At 32.4% G+C, this 22067-nt stretch overlaps 3 long non-coding RNA genes across 8 annotated transcripts; 1 reads left to right on the top strand and 2 right to left on the bottom strand.

Moving 5' to 3' along the window:
- Nucleotides 1-2165: 2165 nt before the first annotated feature.
- On the bottom strand, nt 2166-5819 carry LOC103486113 (uncharacterized). Its single transcript, XR_537015.3, has 2 exons — nt 5675-5819; nt 2166-2519 (listed from the first exon to the last, which is right to left on the bottom strand). It is a non-coding gene; the product is annotated as an uncharacterized LOC103486113 (long non-coding RNA).
- Nucleotides 4670-6047, top strand: LOC107990565 (uncharacterized). Its single transcript, XR_001762211.2, has 2 exons — nt 4670-4895; nt 5813-6047. It is a non-coding gene; the product is annotated as an uncharacterized LOC107990565 (long non-coding RNA).
- A 6346-nt stretch (nt 6048-12393) lies between these two features.
- Nucleotides 12394-16124, bottom strand: LOC103486114 (uncharacterized). 6 transcript variants are annotated; one of them, XR_007822823.1, is made up of 5 exons: nt 15323-16124; nt 14278-14312; nt 14093-14193; nt 13575-13962; nt 12394-13164 (listed from the first exon to the last, which is right to left on the bottom strand). It is a non-coding gene; the product is annotated as an uncharacterized LOC103486114 (long non-coding RNA). The 6 variants fall into 6 exon arrangements; XR_007822826.1 differs by having other exon boundaries at nt 14093-14185; XR_007822824.1 differs by lacking the exon at nt 14278-14312.
- Nucleotides 16125-22067: the final 5943 nt, after the last annotated feature.

The following is a 22067-nucleotide window of genomic DNA, read 5'->3' as shown; positions in this document are numbered from 1 at the left end:
AAGAAAATGAGTTTATCAAGGCATCATAATGGTTAAGGTTGATTAACAGAAAATGTTTCTTTAAAGGTTTGATGCAATGTTTTCAAGGCATATGGGTTTACTCATGTTTTATCTAATCCAAGATATCTCAAATAGACTTTTGGGTTAGGTTAAGGGGCACCAAGGAATTTGAGATAAGAACACTTATCTCCAAGATCAAAGTTAAGGACACTTACCTCTCAGGAATAGAGATTGAGGATGTCTGTCTCTAAGAATTGGAGTTGATATTGAGTTTACTCTATAACCTCTGATGAATAGATTCTTGGTTATGATTTGGAAAAGCAAGGATTTGGTTTACTGTTTTCTAAATGTTTATCAAGTTAAAGTTTTCATGTTATTGTTTATGTTTACTGTTTATGAAATGTTGTTTTAAAACCTATCACTCATTAGGCTTGTTTAACTCATACACTCCAAAATATTTTCTACTTTCCAGGTAGATATTGTGTTGTCGGAGCTTGATTCACTACTGTTTATCATGCTGGAGGGTTTTGTCTTTTCTTTTATACGTGTCTTGTTATTTAAAGTTTTATACTTTTGGTCTTTCAGTTGTACCGGACTTAAGTTAGAGATGGTTGTAATTGGAGTATGTTTTCATGTAGATATGGGTTAATGTATATATGCATAAAATTTGTGTAAAGTTTATTTAATAAATGAGTTGCACTACAGTTTGTGTTTAAGTATGTGTGTTAACTTTCGCTTGCATTTCGTTTGAAGGTTAGAGGTTAAGGGTCAACCGGTGTTGTTAAGAAGGAAAGCAATATCTGTTGACTTCACATTGTCTCTTAGGTTGAGAGTAGGTGTATCCGAGAGGGGGTGTGACAATAGTGGATACAATCTCTAATATTTACTCTTTTAATGCTTTCTCTCGAATATAAATTAAAACTTAGAACTTCTTGCTCTTCGATATTCAAGAAGTTGTGGCTACAAGTAAATTTCAAGCTTCAATCTTCTAAAATTGAAGGAATGTTTAATATTCCAAGTCTTCAATCTTTCAGACGATGGTAATATCGAGGTTGATAAGAACTTTCATGTCTTAAGAGCTTTAGAAGTTTGAATCTTTAATTCTTCAGATCTTTAATTCTTCATTCAACAAAATATAGTCCCAATGAACGACAAGGTCTCTATTTATAAAAAATTTTCATAGGCTTTAGGTGGGCTTAGGCCTATTTTCTTTGAACTTGGATTTGGGCACATTTTGTTTATTGGCTTGGGCTTGGGCTTGGATTGCATTATTTTATTTGGCCCAATTTTCTATCATGGGCTTGAATTGAGAAAAGATTTAAATTACCTAAACCAATTCAAAGTATAATTTTCACAACGATCTCGACTTTCGTTTTAACAACGTGGCGAAATCTAATTGACCAAAATTTCTCATTCAACAAATGTCCCTTTTTGAGATTTAGACATGTGTATGGGTGAGTGAATCTTGAAGAAGATAATTTGAAATCAAAGTATGATTTTGACTTCACAAGTTTTTTTTTCTTCTACTTTGATTTGAAGTATAATTTTCATTTTAACGAGATTTAACTTTGATTAGATGAAGCTTGGAGTGCGACCATATTTTCACTTGAGGCAAAACTTGAATGATGCTATATAAAGTTTTGACATTGAGATAACATTTGTTGGTATCACACCCCCTCCTGAACTACCAGCTAGCTTAGCCCAAAAGATACATGTCGACTGACATCATTCTCCTCTAACGATACCTGCCGACTCTGCAAAACCCTTGAACTTGATAAATATGCTAATCTTATATAGAAAATACTTAACATGCAACACAACATAGCAGAACCTAGATAACCCATAAACATATAAGAAGTACAACCCTAAAATAACTCACTTTTGGAAAATAAACCTGATAGAGTCATCATAACTAAAACAACATATCTAACTAGGATTTTTACACAACCACAACACCTAGAGCTTACACAAACTATAAACTGTCTAATTCTTGTATAGACATTTTCAACATAATAAAAAAAACTTGATGTACAACTCCACCCTTGTACTGGAATCGATTTGGGAGCTTTTAGCCTACTATGGCAGCTTATCAGACACAGAGAGCTCGATCTCTACCCAGAATGTGAAAAAAATATTTTGAAAAGATGAGCTATAAGCCTAGTGAGTGACTAAATTTAAAATTATTAATATGGAAATCTGAGCACATGATAAACCTTAAACATATAAATCTGTTTAATCAAAGCGTTGAATATAAAAGTGCAACGATAACAACTTTCTCAAATACTCAACAAGTAGGTCATTAAAACCTAGCAAAAAATATCAAGTATATTAAACATTTTAACTAACATGACAAATCTATGTTGTGTTGGACATGCCCAATACAACCAACATTTATTAGATGTATGATGTAGTGGGACTCGTCCAGCACTTCCATCATCTTTCTCGTAGTGAGGCCAGCCCAACACTCGCAACCACATCGTTGTCACAGAGTACACTCAATGTCAACAATAGAATCTAACCTGTGTGCACATGGTACCATATAACCTCGGGCTTAATATCTCACCATGCAGTTAATAGAAATTTCAGAAAGCCATATGAAAACATTAAAACATGTCTGCTTATCTTTATCTTTCGTAAAACTCAAGCTTACTCAACTTGTTCATGGAAAACTAACAATCTATAAACAATACTTGCTAATACATACTTTGCTTAAAATGATATCGTTTCAACTAATTTTCACAAAGTCAATAATCACGTGCTCACATATAAATTTTATTGGGAAATCTATGCTCAAAATTTATGCTCGAAACGATTCATACAAATCATGTATTATTCATAAACTCATAATCAAGCATATAAAACATTTAATCATAAATAATAGTTTAGAAATCACTTTTGTAATATGTTTTGTCACTCACAGCCTTGGGTTAGTTTCCTAGTTTGTAAACTCGACCTATTTCCTCTTGGCCTATCACACATGTTGGGTTTTATGTCCTAAAACTCGTAGATAATAAATATAATAATCCATTGACCGTTATTAATAAAGTGTATTGTCATAATTTCAATTAGTGTTATTGATTATATTATTAGTTTTATCTTAATAATCTAAATCCAATAAACTAACATTCTAAGTTGTTGATGAGTTATGAATAGTATGTAGAGACATACATGGATCAATGTTCGAGATACAACTTAAAGGGTCTATAGTATAAGAACAATGTTGGGTACCTTATCCTAGTAACACTATAGATACAACTCACTTTGTATTTGATACAAACTCAATAATCCAACACGTTCATGTAGTTGACATGCGAGTAAGAGTATCCTATGCAATTAGTTTGCATAAGATCGGACCACAAAATACTAACCACTAGCTAGATGTATATTCATTAGCTAGTTAGGTTTCAATTTCATTAGAATGACCTAGGTAACTTAATCTTAATCCTGAGTGTATTATGAACTCTTGTTCGCAAGGGATTTTCCTTTGATTTGTATGGGTGAGAGTGGCTAGATTTCGACTCAATATGCTTATCGTTTTAGAGACAAGACCATGTGGGGAGTTGGAAACATAATCACACAAGATGGAATTCACTCCTTTCTGACTTTAAGTAGATAAGTGTTCCCTTAAATGGTGTCTCCGCGACTTGAACAAAGGGTCCTACCCTCTCTATGGCACTAGAGGGGTTTCTGTTTAGTGGTTGGACCATAAACAAGTTGTTCATTAAAGGAGCATTGGTATTTAAGGGCCAGAAGTAACCCAAAGGTAAAACGACAATTCGACCCAACTGGTGTTACGAACACTTATGAAAGACTAACTTACTGGTATTGATTTATATCCATGAACATAGAAATATATCTACAGTGAGAAAAGTTCAGTTGTGAGTCTTTAGTGGATACACACAGTTAACGAATATTGATTATTGTGGTTAATGGTTTAACCAATTAATCTCATATCGTCATAGACTTTTGATCTGTAGGTCCATTAGGTCACGTTCCTAGTTTGTAAAGGGTAATGAGATTTATTTATATTGGTTGTAGTTTGAAATATTCAAATTTACTTTTCAGAATTAATATACTGTATCAATGATTTTTCCGGTACATGCCCACGAAGCGGGGAAAGCCTAGTGCAATGGGAAGAATCGTAGCAAATTTACTTTGGGAATTAATATAATGTATGGTGATACATTATAATATAAAATTTATATTTTAATTAATCTATATTATATAAATTTAATTTTTGATATGATTTAAAATAAATTTATGTGAGATAAAATATGTGAATGAGTTCAAATATTAATTTAATGTGAATTAAATTCATATTAAAACTATAAGTTAAAGTTTAATATGTATATGATACACATTAAAGCTATAGGTTATAAGAGAAATTTATATTTGAATATGATTTAAATTTGGATTAAAGTATATATAAGATATTTAATTTAGTAATTAATTAATTAGAGAATTAGTTAATATTTTAGTTTAATTTGATTTAAATAAATTAAAACTATATGTTATCTGAGAGATATTCATTTTAATATGATTTAAATGAAATATTAATTAAATATGATTTAATTAATTATTTAATGTTTTTAATATTTATATTAATTTAATATAAGTTCTAAATTAATAGGGAACGTGGGTGGATTTCCCACGTTCCTATTTTCTCTCTCTCTACTTTCTTCCTCTTTCTTTAAAGAAGAGGGAGATAGCAAGGTAACATCTCATAACAGTTCTGGAAGATCTCGAGAAAATTTCAAAAAGAAATTTTCTATTTAAAAAAAAATTCCCTTCCAATTGGTTCCCACAAACCAATCTCTAACTCAGAGAATATAAATGTTTCAAGTGGTGGTGATGCCTCAATTTGGAGTTTTAGTAGATACAAAGTCATCAACGACGTAAGTGCCTTATTTCTTTCTTCTCTGTATCATTTTTTTAGAAGCCTGCTTAGCCTATAGGAAATTTGTTTCTATTATTTGTCAATGTATTTGGTATTTTTAACTTTTCAATTAAAGTGAGTTGATGGTCTTCTCTAGTTTTTTCGTTGTGTAAGGTCTTTCATCCTTTCAATATAAACCAAAATTGAGCATCAAAATCTTAAATAGTCTTGTTTTTCTATATTAAACTTAAGATTTGCACAAAAGATAAGACTCATCAATTTTAAACTTTAAAAATAAAAGAACATTTTATACTTTTCCCAGAATTTTTTAGATTCAACAACCTAACTTCAAACACCCATAACTTCATACTAAAATTAATGTACTTTATATCAAATTCTTTATTTTAGAATCTTCTACAACTTACTTGAAGGAATACAAACGAGATTCCCAATCAATTGTTACAGAAATCTCCCGAAACACAGTTATTTCAAATTCGTGTCTTCTGCTAACCTTTGATTTACTTATGAAATTAAACCTACTTTCTCTCACTTTTTGCTTATGAGTTCTTCATAAAAGTTACAGGAAATTTAATAAGCTTTCCAACTATACCCAATAGAGCTTCTAATTCAATTTGTACACTATGGGATACTAAAAAGACCAGAGACTTCATGAATTCACATAAAGACTTGTTTTCCTCTTCGAAATTCATTAACTTAATATCAGAATTTGCTCAAGCTTCTTGAAAAAAATTGTTATAAAATGAGTAAACATTCAAAAGTAAAAAAAAAAAACCTCACCTTTTAATTGCTCTTATGTTGCTGAAACCGAATTAAAATTCAAAGATGTGCAGATTATACTAAGCTTTTGTCATGGTTGCCTCTTTCTTCAACCCTTCTTCATCTCATTCGAGCCCTTTTCTTCTTCTTCTTCCTCAGGTTTCCCCTTGAGCTTCGTCTAAAAATTGGGTGAAAATGAAATGGAGATTGACTTGAGCGGCGGAGAAATGCTCCAAATGGTTTTGTGTTTAATGTTCTTTTCCCACCTTTTCTTTTTCTTTTAATCCTTTTTATTAATATTTTCCTTTTCCTATTTTAATTACTTAACAAATATATATATTTCCATTTTCTTTTTTATTTCTCCAATTAATAAATTCCAAAATTAATAGAACAACTTCACTTTAATGTGTTCCCATTTTTCTTAGACAGATAAACAACTTAATTCAACTTCCCACAATATGCGACAAGAACAAATAATCCATAGAAAAATCTCAAATCTACAGTTGGAACCTCGAATCTTGGCTTAAATTTGGAATATTGTTTCAATTATATTCTAGTTTTAATTTGGCATGAAACTTAGAAAATGCCATATGTTGTCCTCGAAAAAGTTTGATCTCTGGTAAAAAAATTCAATCCAAATATTTGTTATGGCTTTGAATTAAACTCCCATTTATATAAAGATTTGTGCATGTCCTCATTTTTTTCGTAGAGGTAAGATGGTTTTTTTAAACTTACCAAATGGGTGGAATTTCTGAATTTATAAACTGGTGGAAGAATTTTAGGTTTTTTTTTTTTTTTTTTAACTTGAACTAAAGAAAAAGAAAAAAATAAAAATAAAAATAAAAAATGAAATTGGCCCAAGAATAACAATTTCAACTCAAACACATCTCAACCACCTAAAGACTTGCACGTTTATTGAAAAACTGTAATGCGCACGGATTGTGATTTGATACCTTTCAATTATATATAAATAAGGAGGAAGAGGTTGAAAATTTCATTCTTGGTTCGTCCTCCTTAGACTTTTTTTTTTTTTTTTGCTTCACATTCTCTTTTTTTTTGTTCTTTGTCTTTAGCTTTCAGCTTTGATTTTTTTTTTTTTTTTTAATTTCTGAAAACTATTTGAACTACTTAATGAATTGTCGTGGTTGCATCCATATTTCAATTGATGGTGGTGTTTTATTTCTTCAAGCTTCGGACATATTTTTGGTCATCCTTTCTGGGTTTTGTTCCTCATCCGGTGAATACGTTGAACACTTCGAAACGTGTGGATGTGATCGAGATTTGAACTTCAAGAGATCACTTCATTCATGATTGATCATAAGATTTGAGTCCACTATGTGCTCCTTTTTTATTTTATTTTTTTTTTGAATTTTTTCAAAAAGTTAATGCTCGAAAATGGGTTTAGGTTCTTTTTCTTTCTTTCTTTGTGTCTTTTCTTTTTCAGCTTATAAAGGCTATGTTTATCTCAAATATATTTATTTACGCTTATTAATTTTCTTTTATTTATATTATCTAAAAAGTTATATTATTTACCATTAGTGAATTGTGGATAGAGATAGACGGAGATAAACATCTATTTTTGTCTATATGTGATAGATAAACATTCTAACTATATTCTTACATTGTGATTAGGATCATCATCTATTTTTTCTTCTTTTATAATGAAATGTGGATAGAGATAGACAGAAGAAGAACTCTAGATGTATATCTCTGTCTATCTCTTGTTATTTGTCTTTTATAATGAATCGTGGATGAAGATAAACAGAAATAGAACTCTAGATGTATATCTCTGTCTATATATCTTCTTATTTGTCTTCTATAATGAATTGTGTATAGAGATAGACAAAGATAAAAGTCCATTTCTTTCTATTACTATTGGATAGTTAATTTACTTTCTTACATAATTTTGTTTTCATTTTATATATACAATATAATGTCTATTTCTATAGTTGTATTCAATTGAGATTACTTGTTAGAATAGATAGATAGAAATAGTGGTCTATCACTATCTATTCCGGATAAATAGCATGCAAATACATGTATTGAATTAACAATATATTGAATTGGAATTATTTGTTAGAAAGGAATCAGATAGATAGAGATAAAACTATCACTGTCTATCTGGAATAGACCCAGATAGACAGAGATAGTGGTCTATCACTATCTATCCGGAGATTGCGACAGCATGAAAATATGTGTTGAATTAGCATTGCATTGTATTGAAATTATTTGTTAGAATGGAATGAGATAGATAATGATAATGTTCTATCTTTATTTATCTTAAAGGAAAGAAGAGGCACAAATGAAAACAAAAAAAAACATGAAGGCTATTCGTCTGAAATTGAAAGGACATTTTGTAATTACACGTGATTGGGCTTAGACTTTTGTTGAGCTTCTAAAATGTTACATAGAATGTAATTATTTTAGTGAATTGTTATATTAAAAAGAAAAAGCCCTATTTTTTTTACCATTATTTCCTTTTCTTTTACATTTTTTAGTTTCTTTTCTTTTCAAAACTGTTCTAAAATATATTTTTTCTTTTCTTTTCTTTTTTTATTTTTTCTTTTTTTAATTTCTTTTAACGCTTGTTATTTAAAAGTGACTTCTTGGTTTTTTTACACTTTGTCAATTGAAGCCTTTTTTTTTAACAAAAGTAAAATGTTGTTATTATTTTTTCTTTTGTTTTATTTATCTTATAATAATTTTTTTTCTTACTCCTCTAACTTTAAGTTTGACCATTTTTTTTACTGGTTTAATATCTGGTAATTGCACCAAATTAAAAGGAACTTGTCGTAGTTCTAACCATTCTATTTGTCTTTTTTTTCCGCAGCCATTCTTTGAAATAGAAGTGTTTAAATAACTCGACAACCCAAATTGTAAGAGTTGGGTTGAGTTAAATTTATTTTGGGTTGGGTTGGGTTTGAGTTACATTTCTAAAATTTGGATTGACCCAACCCACTCCGAGTTTCTAAGATTAATAAAATATATATTATAACTTATAAATATTATAATTCGTGCATATTAATATAAAGTTTCTTTGAAGTTTGTAATAGATATGTTGAATTTTGATATTTAACGTTTGAGTTTCATTTGAGTTTTATGAAATTTTATTTAAAATGTGTTGTAGACAAATTTAAGTATTTTAAGTTAATAAATAATATACTTCAAAAAAGAAAAGAAAAGAAATAAATAACCTGACAACCTAACTCAACCCAATCAGAATTTTGAGGGTTGAGTTTAGTTGGGTTGAAGATCTTATTTGGGTCATTTGGGTTGTCAATTTGACCGATCTAAAAATTCGGGTTAGTCCTAAAAATCTCCCTAACCAAACCCAACCCATTTACAAGCCTACTTTGAAGGTCATGCAAGCACATATAAATGACATTAAGAAGGACTTTCATCATGAATTGGTTCACATAGAGATGACTCGAGAAAGGTCTAGGCAACTCTATCATGCGACCCTTTGATTCTGCTGCATCATGGATTGGTTTACATAGAGATGGCATTAGAAAGGTTTAGGCAACTATATCTTACCACTCCTTGACTGCGCTATATCGTGGATTTGTTCACACATAGAGATGACCATAGAAACGTCTAGGCAACTCAATCATGTCACTCCTTGACTTTACTGCATCTCGGTTTGATTCATGTAGAGATGATCCTATAAGGGTTTTGGCAACTCTATCATGCCATTCCTCGACTTCCTCCTGCATCTCGGTTTGGATCATGTAGAGATGACCCCAGAAAGGTCTAGAAAACTTTAGCATGCGACTCATCGAATTTTTACTGTATCTCAATTTGGTTCACATAGAGATGGCCCTAAAAAGGTCTAGGGAACTCTATCATGTCGCTCATCGATTTCTTGTTGCATCTCGATTTTGAGGTGGTAACACCACAAGATTAATACACGCTTCAGAAATAGCATCTCTTAGTAAGAGATGCTATTTCCGAAACCTGCATTGATCCATATACTTGAGCTTGAAATAGTCAAGGACCCATTGGAATTACACGATACTTTTTTTTCTTCACGTATTCTTTCTTATTAAAATATGTCGTCAGACTTACTTGCCCCTTTTTTCTTTTGCAGAACATGTTGGGTTTTATGTTCTAAAAATCGTAGATAATAAATGTAATTCATTGACCGTTATTAATAAAATAATCTTATTAAAATTTCAATGAGTGTTATTGATTATATTATTAGTTTTGTCTTAATAACCTAAAATATCCACTAAACTAACATCCTAAGTTGTTTGATGAGTTTTGAATAGTATGTAGAGACATACAATGATCAATGTTCAAGATACAACTTAAAGGGTCTATAGTATAGGAATAAGGTTGGGTACCTTATCCTGGTAATACTATGGATACAACTCACTTTGTATTTGATACAAATGTAATAATCCAATGCATTCGTGTAGGTGACATGCGAGTGAGGGGGTACCCTATGGAATGATTTTGCATAAGATCGGACTATGAAATACTAACCTTTTAGATGTAACTTCAGTAATTAGTTAGGTTTCTAGTTCATTAGAATGGCCTAGATAACTCAGTCTTAATCCTGAATGTATTATGAACTTCTGTTCACGAGGGATTGTCCTTTCATTTGTATAGGTGAGAGTGGTCAGATTATCAACTCAATATGCTTATCATTTTAGGGACAAGATCGAGTGTGGAGCTGGGAACATAATCACACAAGATGAAATTCACACCTTCCAGACTTTAGGATAATTAGATGAGTGTTCCTTTAAATGGTGTCTTCAAGGCTTGAACAAAGGGCGCTACCCTCTCAATGGTATGAGAGAGATTTCTGTTTAGTGGTTGGACCATAAACAAGTTGTTCATTAGAGAAGCAATGGTATTTAAGGACTAGAAGTAATTAAGGGGTAAAACGGTAATTTGACCCAACTGGTGTTACAAACACTTGAAGGACTAACTTACTATTATTGGTTATATCTATGGACATATAAATATATCTACACTGAAAGAGTTCAACTCTGAGTCTTTAGTGAAGTGTACACACAGTTAAGAAGTATTGATTCATTAGTTAATCTCATATCGTTGTAACTTCTGATCTGTAGGTCCATTAGGTCCCCTTCCTAGCTCGTAAAGGGAAATGAGATTTATTTATATTGGTTGTAATTTGAAATGTTCAAATTTACTTTGGGAATTAATATAATGTATGGTGATAAATTATAATATAAAATTTATATAATTCATATTAAAACTATATGTTAAAATTTAATATGTATATTAATATGATACACATTAAAACTATAGGGGGCATTTAGACGGCGGATTATCACTGTGGGGTTAGGGTTAAGTAACCCTAACTCGCATTTGCTACTAGGGTTATGGAAACCCTAGTTTTAGGGTTTCCCTAAACCCAATTTTGCCCTCCCTCCATTTTCCCATTCAACGCATCTTCACCCTCTTTCTCTTTTTAGTCTACCGAAAGGTCTACCTCTCCACTTCCCCATTCAACGCGTCTTCACCCATCCCTTCAACCCTTGTTGCCTTTTCGATTTCTCTTCAATCGTCGAACCCTACTTGTGTGCTTCTTCTTTCATCTTCTTCTTCTCCATGTTTCTCTTCGATTTCGAGTTGAAATCGGTGTGTATTGCGTCGGGCGACTTAAACCCCCTTCGATTTTCGATGTTATTCTTGTTCTTCTTCTCCGTATTTTCGTTTTTCCCTTTACACGACGCGGTTACCATATCTACATCTCTGTTCACCTTCTCTCTCACTCTCTGAAATCCTTCACGAATTTGTTGAAGGCTTGACCGAAAGGTTTCGCCTCCAAATTCGTTTTGGTTTTCGGCTTAAGGTTTCGTTCACCGGTGGGGAGTATTCCTTGCCTCCGAAATCCAAAATCCTCAACCCACATGTTGGCTCGATGTAGTCTATCCACATGCATGTTGGGCTTACAAAACTTTTAATGGGCTTGTCGATTTGCCCGTGGGCTTACCATATCTACATCTCTGTTCACCTTTTGTCTCACTCTCTAAAACCCTTCACGAATTTGTTGAAGGCTTGGCCGTAAGGTTTCACCTCCAAATTCGTTTGGGTTTTCGGTTGTTGGGTTTTGTTGACCGGTGAGGAGTATTCCCTGCCTCCAAAATCGTCAATCACATGTTGGGTTTACAAAATTTAAACTTGACTTGCCACTCCACTTGCCGATTTGCCGGTGGGTGTTTCCATTGCCGATTTCTCTTTGCCTTCACTGATTTTGGATGGATACTACATGCCACACCCATTTTTTGTGGCATTCGGTGAGCTTGCGGCATGGTAGGGAGGTATATTTTCTGTTTTGTAAACTTTTTTTTTCGAATGAAAGATGATGATGAGTACAATTTGACAATATCTGAATTTTTTTCCTGTGCAATTGTTTTGGCCTTTGATTATGTCCTGTTTAATGTTGTTCTTTCTTTTGTCCTCTAATTCTGGTTTAATTATCTTCTTCATTTTTGGGCTTTGATTATATCCTCTTTAATGCTTTAATGTCGATTTTCAACCGACATCTTTGATAGTGTTATTGAAACCCTTTAATGTCGGTTGCTTTGATGTCATTTTAAAACCAACATTAAAGAGGCCAACAATGTCAGTTTATAACCGACATTGAAGCCTTATTTTTGGGTCCATTTTTACAAATTTATTTTTATTTAATTGTTGCATTATTGTTCATTTTTTACAAAACAGACATTGGGTCAGTGTAGATAAATATTTTTTCTCACTCCAACAAATCAATAAAATTAATATTATTTTAGAAAACTGTAATATTTGTCTTTTACATTTGTATACACAAAATGAAATCTTAATATTGTGTTTATCTACAGTAGTACATGAAACAAGATCCTAATACAAGACTTAAATAAGAAATCTTAAACGCCTTGAAAATCTTCAACCTTCAACGATTGCCTAGCTATCTACACAATATTACTAATGTCACTCGCTTCAACCTTCAACCTTCTCAGTCTTTAACCTTCAGCCAAATGCACAACTAAATCAATACTATAAAAGAGAACACAATATTAAAACTAAAGCTACTTTAAAATTCAGAAAATTGACTTGTTGGCAAGTCGGCATCACTACAGACGAAACAAACATCATGACTTAAACATAAACAAAGCCTAAATTATGTCATTCTCTAAATATTGGAAAAAAAAAAGGTTTACAGAACATGATATTTCACAACTATGGGATTAGCTTAACTTCAACAATATTTTTCATGTTGAGTCATAATTTTTCTATTTGAATCATTAGGAACAAAATCCTAATTCCTACCTAACAAGCAGAGTGTGTGCAAACCAAGTCCACGGTTTTTCTGAATCTTCTCGTAGGAGCTACTCGGTTTCCACGTTTCAATAAAAAATGGTATTGAAATCGTTTCCTCATAGCAATATAATTATAATCCACAAATTCCAATAATATTCATCACATATGCATTGTACACCACTCTGACTTCAATCCCCAAACTCTTTGCTCGAACTACCAGATCAGAGTGGATAGTAGCTCTGTATTATGACACAGTATGTAGAGGAAGAAAAATATTTAGCTCAAAAGAAAATTCCATTGCAAACATCTTCATAGTAGAAAAAGGTCTCCAAATCTCCAATAATGAGACATTCAATGACATTAAGCCTGAGCTTTCAATTAGATCGCTATTTTTCACTTGATCTTATTTAAAATCAACTTAGAGTTTCAATAAAAATTTGATTTTTGCAATTCTATCTAATAAACATCAATCCAAGCATTTGAAGAATTGTGAAACTTTAATTGTTTTAAAATAGAAATTGTAATGGAGGATTTTTTAAAGTTCTTAATTTGCAATTTAAACATTGATAGAATTGAGATCATAGTAGAATCATCCAAAATCACAAAAATCTTCAATATCAAAATAGGGGGAAAATCGAAAACTTCGTACTAAAAAACGTCGCCAACAACAAGAAAAGCAACATTAGAAGTATGAGCTTTGGAGAGTATCTAATCAGCCTTCTCCTCCACCATTTCCTGCTCTGCAACTGTAATAGTTTTTTCGTAGAGCTTCTCCTGTTCGAAAATTCGAATTCAAAAAATCTCATAGAGAAAAATAATTTTGTGATGGAGAGATTAGGGAAAAAAGAGAAGTACCAGAGAAGAAGTATCGTCGGAAGCAAGGCCAAAGGATAAAAGAGAAGTGTAATCTTCCATGTAAACCTTTTCGCATTTTCTCACATTCAGAGCAGGTGGAGGAGAGAAAACTAACCTGATTAAGGTAGAAGTAAGATAAATGTCACGTTCAAATACCTTGCAATTGTAACCATGTCACAAATCTGCGAAACATATAACAGGGAAGAAAAAATCACCAATGTGATAGAGCATAAAGTAAGGAACAAAAAGGTAAACAATTAAACATCTCAATTATCACAATCAAAGAAAATGCACAAATATGCTCCCACTCACTGCAGCCCTCATTTGATTGAGTAGAATATTGACCTGCCACTCTTTCATTTCCTAGCTTTGTCTTATCCCCAACCAAGAGAGCTTTCTTCCCCACTGATAAACTGAACCTCAAGACTATTACTACTGTATGTACAACAATGATAAACATAGAAACTGAAAACAAACAAACAAACAAACTTGAGAACCTTTTTACAATATGTATTTGCCGAGGAAGTGAGGTCTTGAGCACCATTTATGCCAACAAAAATTGATTACATAAAGAAGAAGAAGAAAGTTAAAAGGCATTCAAATACTCATTTGTAGTGAAAATATATCATTCATCATCACTAAACCAATTTCCTCTTCTATCGCACCATTTTGAATAAATATGTTTGGTATTAAATAGGAAACTTGAATAAGTTCGTAAAACTCAATGCAACTTGAAAGCAAACAAGGATCAACAAGAATATATTACGGAATTGTGTTTTTTTTTATGTTCTCTCTTTTCGTTGCCATTATGTCTAATATATATATATATATATATATATAAATGCAAAGCAACCAAGAATGACTTTCGAACAAATTAACTCACACCAAACCCAATTTTAGTTTCCTACCAAGCATCTATAGAAATCCCACTTAAGGGTACTATAAATATGAATTTGAACCCATAAGACCTCCCTCTTTATTGTGAATATTCATGCAAGAGGCAAAAGAAGCATATTTCACAGTTACAAATGAATATACTATCATATAGGGTTAAATATTTCAAGGAAAAATCAATGAAATATTTTCCATTAATGGAAGGAAAAACAAAATATATATTCACTAAATCTATAAAAGAATTAGAGGGTTACCAAATAAATACCTATGAAGAGAGAAAAATCACATCAATCAAACCTCCCAATTATTACTTTTTCCATTGGTGGGTTTTGGTGGTGTCCCAGTTACAAATCAATCTTAAAAATCATTTGATTTAGATGCTATGAAAATCATGAAAACTTCAACCAATTGGTAAAAGCTTTAATGATCCTCTAATGCAATATGGGATAAAAGTGCAATATTAATGATTTCAATTGTAAAGAAAATATACAAATGTCAATTGTCACAGTGAAAAAAAATACACTAGATATAAAATCTTACCACATAATTTCTTGCAAAAAATCAACCCGTGTATACAAATGTCGGTGAGAAGAGAGAAATGGAAACACTAAAAAAAAAGTTAAGCACAATCAATTAGTGTGCTCTTACCATACACCACCATCTGTGTCGCTATTGCCTGAAACTGATCATGCTTCATTTAAGTATTCTGGTATTCTTGGATCACTGCCACAAAATCTACACTCGAGACATGAGGAGATGACTTTGGTGAGATCTATTTTACCCAGGAAATCATCCATCTCGATCTAACCACTGCGAGATTTTGAAGGGGTTGATATGGAGTTTGCTTCTGAAAATCAAAATGATGATTTTGATTTTCTTCCATTTATGTTGCTGAAAAAGTATAAGAGGAGGGGCACCAGTTCGTGAGAAATAGAAGGAATGCAAAAATTCTTGCAAACATCACGGAGTCAGAACATTTAATGAGAGAATGAGACTTTAACGAGAGTGACTTCGAACACTCTCCACATTATAGTTCAAGTGGATTTAGGAGTCCTATAGAATTGTCGTTAGATGAAGAGCCACCAAAGTTATCTTCGCTTAGGGAAGGTTTTGGTGCATTTCTTAAGATGAACCGTGGCATATTTTTTCGGTCCATGGGTCCTTGGCTCTCTCAGAACACTAGCATTGGATAGAGCTTAGTCATTCGCAATTTGAACATTCGACGTGAGGGATAGACCATTTCCAGCAGCAATCCGATATTTTGCGACTGGCGGATAAACGTTTGACGGTAGGGCGAAGTGTTGGCGCAGGATGTGCTTGCGACTGAAGAAGATGAAGGAAAAGGGAAGGGAAAGGGAAAGGGAGTGGGAGAGACGTGCGAGATGAAGGAAATGGGAAGGGAAAGGGAAATGGAGAGGGAGAAGCGTGAGAGATGGTTTATTTGAGGGTTTGAAATTTTGACAAATGAAACCCTAAATATATCTTTATATATATAAAACTCTAAAATAAATTATAATTATTATCTTTAATATATCTTTAATGTTGATTTTAAAAAAATGGGTCTTGAATGTCGGTTTAAAACTGACATTAATCCTCATCTTTGATGTTGGTTTAAAACTAACATTAAAGATCCGCTTTTTTAAAACCGACGTTAAAGATCTGTATTCATTTTTTCCAACTGACATTAAAGCCCAATTTTCTTCTAGTGTGTATGTATCATGTTTTCCTCTATTGTATTCATGTTCTCCTTATATGCTTCTGTCCTCCTTTCTCACTTGGATGTTTTTAATATATTAGCATTGTCCATCCTCTTGTTTGTTATTTTCTATTTACGCGTGTTCTGTTTATTCGTCTATCTTATCTGTGTTATTTCCATTCCCATTGATGTTTCTACTACTATGAAATTTCATTCATTATTTTGAATGGATTTCAAAACTCTGAGGCTACCAATTTAAAATAAAATTGCATTTTCTTATCCCTTCCATGCTAATTATTAATGGCTTTACTCATTTATTGTTCATTTCGGGTCCTATTGGTCGTCATAGAAGGTATGTATACGTACTATTCTTTCCATTTTTTTCTTCCATATCATGTCTTATGTACAAATCTTAACAATGGTGTTTATCTTATGCAGGACATCCCCGTTCATGAGTATACTCTTTTAAGAGGTACTATTATAATGGCCATTTGTAGGCATGATTTTGTTATTTTCATATTTTATGGTCAGGTACACTTATGATCATAATTTATTTTATATTGTTACAAACTTCAATTTTTGTTTTTTTATTTTCTTTTTACCTGGTTTTGTATAAATCTGTTAGTGCAGATTTTGTTCAACATTGTTATTATGCTTCAGTATAAGAACTATTTACTATCAAAATCTTCTTTACCTATTTTTTTAATATGTACGATCAATATATGTTTTTCTAAAACTAGTATCTTCATATTATGCATTTAATTACTATGAATGAAATTAGCGTAACAATATTGAAGGTATCTATAACACAATAATCGAGTAATGTATATCTAAAATTAATTAACGTAAAATCCTATTTTCCATAATAAATACCAATTTACATCACTCCTTACCATTATCATTTGAAAGATGTAAATAATGGGTCATACTATGTTACAAAGTCAATGAAATAAAATTTGAATTTCTTAACAAGAAAAATTTCATAAAGTCTACACATGTTAGTTCTTTCTAATTATTTCATACCATGAAACAATGTAAAATGAATGTTCACATTTTCAAAATTTTAATTTGTTTAAAACACGTTTTCAAATTGAACTCCAATTTGTTATTTTAATATCTTTATACTTGTAACCCTAAACTTCATGATTCACTAAATTCAGCTATTTCCACATGCGTACAAAAAATATTTTCACCGTTCGTTTCATTGTAATTTCTTTAATACGAATAAAATATTGCATTCATTATCAAACTTAATTGTATAACTTTTTATACAAATCTAACCCGTATTTTTGTATGTAATTTAATTGGAAACTCAATTTAATATACCTTTTCATATAATGTTCAAAATAGTAATGAAAAAAGGTATTTGTTTTCGCGAAGGGTTTTTTCAATTATCGTAAACTCAATGACTAGAAGTAAACAAGAAGCACTTTATATGTACTAAACAACAAATAGTTTTTTTTTCATACATTACGTAAACATGTGTTGCCATGTTTTCACAGTATTTGTTTTGGAATACTTCGTATCTTCCATATACTAACTTTATGTGCATTGTATATGAGCATTGTAATTACATACTTAGCAATATATTTTTTAGGACAGTTTAGGTAATTTCACATGGATCAACAAACCCCTCTTGGAGTCCTAACTGCATTCACAATGGCTCAACGTCAAATGCTCCTAATGTTGGAGGCACTAATGAACGACAATAAGCATCTCACACAGACACCCTACGATACAAGGCATAGAATTAGGCAGCTTGCGTACTTTTGGATGATACACGAGTCTAATTTTATATGTTGCGAAAGCATCCGCATGCACAGTCGAACATTCGCAATTTTATGCCACATACATAGGACTGTAGCCGGTCTTTCGTCAATAGAAATTGTCGATGTTGAGGAAATGGTTGCTATGTTCTTGCATGTCCTTGTGCATGACGTAAAGAATAACGTAACTCAACGGGAATTTGTACTATTCGAAGAGATAGTTTCGTGACATTTTAACCTCATCTTGTTGGCTATCCTAAGACTATACGACGAGTTAACAAGAAACCTATCCCGATAATAAATAACTGCACTGATCAACGTTGGAAGTGTTTTGAGGTCGGCGTAGTATATGTGGTAAGTTTTTCACGTATCAATACGTTATAGTAATGTAAGCCTCTTTGTCTAAACCTACAGAATTTCCTTGGGGCATTGGATGGGACGTACATAAAGGTGAATGTGCCCGCAGCAGATTGTCCTATGTTCAAAATGCGAAAGGAGGAAATTGCAACTAATCTACTCGGCATCTGCGATATCAAAGGGAATTTTGTATATGTCCTCGCCGGTTAGGAAGGATCCGTAGCAGACTCGCGAATTCTCAAGGATGTCCTTGCCTGACAAAACGAACTGCAAGTGCTAAAGGGTATTTAGAATTCTCATTTTCGTTGCCCTTTTTAACACTACAAGAAAATTGTTACTCAGTGACAAATTTTTAGTGACATGACAAATTTTTGTCAGTAAAAGGTCATTTATAGCAATGCAAAAAAAATGTCACAAAAGATCATTATTAGCGACACATTTTAAATTTGCGTCACTAAAAGAATTAGCAACATAATAATAATGTCACTAAAAATGTGATAGCTTTAGCAACAACAATAGATGTTGCCAAAAGTCTAAAAAATTCCCTTCCTTATTTCCCTCCTCTTTTTTTCATCAAACAATTTTAATTAAAAAAAACCATTTCCCTTACCCCTTACAATTAAAAAAAACCCTTTCCCCTACCCATTACCCAACCCGAAAAACTTTCCATCTCGACCTCCTCTCCTCCATGGCAGTACTATCCATCTGCACGAACTGAGGTGGCCGACGGCGAAGCACGCAGAACAAATCTGCATGAAGATGCTTCTACGGCCACGCCGAACAAACCACGACGAACAAACCACACCCAACCACGACGAATAAACCACGCGAAGCATGCCGACAGCCAATTGCACGAACCACATCAACTGCCAGCTGCATGAACCACGTCGACTGCCAGCTGCACGAACCACGTCGACTGCCAACTGTACGAACTACGCCGACTGCCAGATGCACGAACCACCCGACGGCCAACAACCTCGAACGGTCCTGAAAGCTACTTCTCGCGATGATTCTACTCGAACTTCCTTAAACACTTCTGCTCCACACCTACGGCAACCCAAGACATTCCAATGAGATTCTTAATTTTTAAAATTTTTAGAGCAGTGTATTTGGATTTTGATTTGTTGAATATTTATTCTCTTAATTAGTTTTGAGATTGGGTTTTATCCTTGTAGTGTTTGCATAGTCTTGATTAATGTTTAGATTTAAGTAATGTTTGGTTGAATATTTGTTTTGTTAATTAGAATTAAGTAATGTCTCATTGAATATTTGTTTTGTTATTGTATTTTCACTTCTAGGAATGAAGTTGTGAGTTTAGATTGTTGTTGTTAATACAACAACAACAATATAATTTTTATTGTGAGTTTAGATTCTTCTTTGATCAATAACATAATTAGCTTCAATGAAATTTTTATTATTGTTGTTATTGTTATTATTTTTATTTTTTGTTATTGGGTTTTCACTTCTAGGAATGAAGTTGTGAGTTTAGATTGGCTTCAATTATGTTCTTTCGAATGTGTGATTTTATACTTGATTATTAAGAAATTTACATATGGCTTTAATTCTAACACCTGGATTTCTAACTTAGGTACTTTAAGTGTTGTACTTATTATGGATCGAAGTTGGATAAATTTAAAAGATCGAGCTTCTAGTGAATATTCTGATGGTGTTGCTAACTTTATCGAAATTACAAATAATCATTTAGACAAAGAGAAAAGAACAAGATGTCCTTGTTCAAATTGTTTGAATGTCAATTGGAATAGATTAGACGTCATAGAACGTCATTTGTATAAATATGGTATGTTCCCGACTTATAAGCGATTGATATTTCATAGAGATACTGTTGATCTTTCTCCATTTTTAAGGTCTAATTCGAGGTTTCGAGGTGCAACGTTTTCCAATGTAAGTGAATGTAGAGAAGAGAATGTAAATCTTAGAGAAAACATTGGAGTTAGAGATACTATGGATGATGAGATGGTAGAGATGATTCATGATCTACATGGGCCAATGTTTGAAGAATGTAGAAGAGAATCAAACGAGCAAGATGAGTTCAATAAAATAAGTGGAATATTTCTTGAAATAGAGGAGGAGTTATATCCAGGATGTCTAGAGTTCACTTCATTTAATTTTTTAGTGAAACTTATGCACATTAAGGTACTTAATCGTTGGAGCGACAAATCCTTTGATATGTTGCTTGAACTATTAAATGAAGCATTTCCGAATGGTGTGAAGCTACCTGCCTTCTACTATGAAGCTAATAAAAGACTACGTGACCTAGGGCTGGGATATGAATCAATTCATGTGTGCAAATTTGATTGTGCTTTATTTGGAAAGGTTATTCATCACTTGACAAATGTCCGCATTGTGGAGAGTCTAGATATAGGTTGAATGATAGAAAGGGGAAACAAATTCCACATAAGGTGCTAAGATACTTTCCACTAAAGACAAGGTTGCAAAGGTTATTTTTTTCTAAACATACCGCAGAGGATATGAGGTGTGAAACTGAAGGCATACTTCGACATCCTATTGATGTTGAGGGTTGGAAACATTTTGATATACAATATCCTTGTTTTGCTTCAGACGCTTGAAATGTCAGATTAGCACTTTCTTCTGAAGGGTTTAATCCATTTGGAAATATGAGCACATCATACAGCATGTGGCTAGTTACACTCATTCCATATAACTTGCCTCCTTGGAAGTGTATGAAAGCACCATTCACTTTTCTATCTTTACTCATCCCTGGTTCAAGGTTTCCTGGCAAAGAAATTGATATTTACTTACAACCATTGATAGATGAGTTAAATGAGTTGTGGGTGGATGGTATTCAAACGTACGATAGTTTCAGTGCTTCTTTCTTCCAACTCTGTGCTGCACTGTTGTGGACAATAAATGATTTTCCAGCTTATGGTGATTTATCTGGTTGGAGGACAAAAGGTTATAAAGCATGCCCAGTTTGCAATGTTGATACAAGCTCAATAGGACTAAAGAGCAAAATTTGTTATATGGGACATCGTAGATATCTACCTCTAACACATGCATGGCGTAAAAGTAGGCAGCATGATGGAAAACAAGAATTACGATCAACTCCAAATATTTTATCTGGACAAGATATTATAAATCAATTGAATTCTATAAGTTTTTCACTATTGAGCAAGAATCCTATAAGACGTGATATCAAACAAAAAAGAACAAATGGTAAGCACAATTGGACTAAAAAAAGTATTTTTTTTTCAATCTTCCTTATTGGCAAAACCATAAACTACGTCATAAACTAGATGTGACGCATATTGAGAAAAATATTTGTGATAACTTGGTAGGTACGATATTGAACATTGATGGAAAGACTAAAGACACCATTAAAGCTCGTGAGGATCTAGCTAACTTGAAAATAAGAAATGAGCTTCACATACAAGAGATTGAAAATAAACGTGTAAAGTCTCATGCTTCCTACACGTTAACTTATGCTAAAAAAGTTGACTTCAGTACGTTCTTGAAGTTTGTGAAGTTTCCAGATGGTTTTGCATCCAACATATCTCGTTGTGTTAATTTAAAGGAAGGCAAAATATATGGTTTA

The sequence above is a fragment of the Cucumis melo genome, chromosome 8, assembly GCF_025177605.1.
Source record: "Cucumis melo cultivar AY chromosome 8, USDA_Cmelo_AY_1.0, whole genome shotgun sequence".
NCBI classification, from domain to species: Eukaryota; Viridiplantae; Streptophyta; class Magnoliopsida; order Cucurbitales; family Cucurbitaceae; genus Cucumis; species Cucumis melo.
Note: the sequence above shows the minus strand (reverse complement) of the source record. Positions and strands in the feature narration are given on the sequence as shown.